We start from the raw sequence: 2619 nt of genomic DNA on the forward strand, positions 1-2619 counted from the left end.
AGGATTCAGAAGAGACAGAGTGGGGAACAGAACAGCAGTGACGAAATGCACTGCTGAGGGGAGCAGAGGGCGAGACAGGAGAGGTCTGCCTCACCATATGGGACCCTCGCTGGCTGGGATGGAACTGGCACTGCCGAGGCTGCGGACAGCTTCACAGCATGGTGCTCAACTGCCTGCGCCACCAGGGGAAGCCCTGAAAATGTGTTTAAACAAATACTTATATGTAAATGTTGATAGCAGTATTATTCACAGTAGTCAAAATATGGGAAAAGGGAATATTATTCAGCTATTAAAAGAAATAAGTATTGATGCATACGACAATGTGGACTAACTCAAAAATATCCTGAGTAAAAGAAGTCAAACACAAAAAGTTACACACACTATTTATATGGAAAATTCAGAATAGGTAAACCCAGAGAGAAATGAGATTAGTGGTTACTGGAATGCTGGGAGGAACAGGAAATGAAGAATGACTTCGGCAGGTATGAAGTCTCTTTGGGGTAATGAATTTTTGTTTACACCTAGACAATGGTGGCAGTTATACAACACTGAGAATGTACTAAATAGCAATGAATTATACACTCTAAATGGGCACGGCTATTTGAGTATGCAGAGACAAGTAAACACTCAGAAGAGAAACCTGCTTTTCCTCATAACTTATTTTGTATTTCTCCAAGAACTGAAGAGTAATTAGCAGCTAAGAGTGACACTTCTGATTTCAGCAAAGAAGCACACACAGAGAGGTCCTGCAGCTGCCAAGTCCAATTGCTTCCTTCATGAAATGAGGTAGGAGGTCAGTTACTTCAAGAAATTCTCAACTGGGCTCCTATTGTGCCTACCTCCACACTCAGACACAAGGGGCCCCATATATAGGGAGAGTTTATGGGCTGGAGAATGGTACTTTAATGTCAGCTTTGTGTTAGGACATTGACTTTTCATACATAGACTTGAACAAATATGTGTTATTATTTGTTACAACCGTACAGAAAAATGAAATATAATGCAGTGGACAACAAACTGAAAGTCAGGACACCAGCATCGTATCGTAGTTCTGACTCTTATGTGACTTAAGCAAGTTGCTTTCTCTTTCTGATGTTTCTTTGTTGTAAAGTAAAAAAAAAAAAAAAATTCTACAATCACTTAGAACTCCAAAATTCTTTGAACACATGATGTCTATTGATGTTGCCACACTATTCTTTCCAACAAGTAAGGATAAATTATGAGCAGAAAATAGTCATTAATTCATAAGTTTTATTTCGTATCGACACTTAAGAACAAGGAGGCTTAGTAAAAGTCAGAGAATCTCTCGATTCTGTTCTCTTTCTTAAATGGCCAAATCACAGTGAATCAGCAACATTGACCTCCTCCATCCCAGCAAGTCCAGGATTACTCAAGCAGGTAGCCCTACGGAAAGCACAATGATGAAGTGTATACACAGAAGCCACAAGTGAGTTTTCTGTTATCGTTCCTTAGGTTATTAATAAACTCCCAAAAATCTCTTGATTTTTTTTGCAATGATGCAAATCCCCAGAAGAAAAATGCTGTTTTCAACAAAAATGTTACCCAAATCCCAAGTTTCCACACCATGTCATATTTTGTTTGTTTGTTTTTAAACCTTAAAACTTGCCAAAGCAAGAACTTTATCTCGTGAGCTGCAGTCCATAAGGACTTTCTCAAGCTGGCTAAATATGGCACCTGCATCTGTTGACAAGAAGATTTTATTAACCACAATCAGCTTCTCTCCAAGTTTCCTGAGAGCTGTTAGTATCTCTGATTTCTGCTAAGTGTATAGGTCTCTTTCCAGTTTTCCTACTATGAGATCTCTACCCATCTCTGTTAACTTTGTCTGAAGTCAATCTGCTTGCTTATTTGCAAACAATCAGATGAGCTTTGGGGTTTTAAAAGCCTGAATGATTCCTACCTAGATAACCAGTTGTATTCCACTTAGTTCGTCTACCAAAATCATATCTCCAGGCATAATTTCCATAGGGAATCATCAAATTACTCACTTGCTCCAGAGTTTCCTTTTTGGTCTCTTCATAGTCATCTGTATCAAGCAATTACAGATCTTGTAATTGCTGCTTGGCTATCCAACTGTCCTTTTAAATTCTACTTTAATTTGCTTGTCACTGTCTTTCCTCTGGAAGCCATTTTAATTTCTATCCCTTAGTCCACTGAACTTAGCACAGTGCTGACTTGCCTCAAATTACAGAAAGTTTCAGTTCTTAAAGTTCCAAGTGTTGTAAAATTGAAGAAAGCAAAATCACCCATTAGCACTACCAGAGGATCAAAGTTGAATCCCTCTGGGAATGGAGTTGGTTGAGGGACCCTGCTATGCCAACACACACAGGAGGAGCACCTCTGGTTAATATTTAGTGATTAAATATTAAGTATATCACCTTACCCCAGTGAGAATGGCATACATTAAAAAGCAGGCAACAACAAATTGGCAAGGAGGTGGAGAAAAACTGCTGATAGGAATGCAAACTGGTTCAACCACTATGAAAAGCACTATAGAGGTTCCTCAAACTTCTTGAAATGGAGCTACTGTATGACCCAGTAATTCCACTCCTGGGAATCTGCCCAAAGGACACAAAAACATTAATTCAAAAAAATACC

At 39.0% G+C, this 2619-nt stretch overlaps 1 pseudogene; it reads right to left on the bottom strand.

Annotated features, from left to right (window-relative positions):
- Positions 1-1609: 1609 nt before the first annotated feature.
- LOC119256765 (protein LZIC-like) lies at positions 1610-2154 on the bottom strand (annotated as a pseudogene).
- Positions 2155-2619: the final 465 nt, after the last annotated feature.

This window comes from Talpa occidentalis, unplaced genomic scaffold (assembly GCF_014898055.3).
Source record: "Talpa occidentalis isolate TD23 unplaced genomic scaffold, MPIMG_talOcc4v2.1 talOcc4.4, whole genome shotgun sequence".
Taxonomy (NCBI): Eukaryota; Metazoa; Chordata; class Mammalia; order Eulipotyphla; family Talpidae; genus Talpa; species Talpa occidentalis.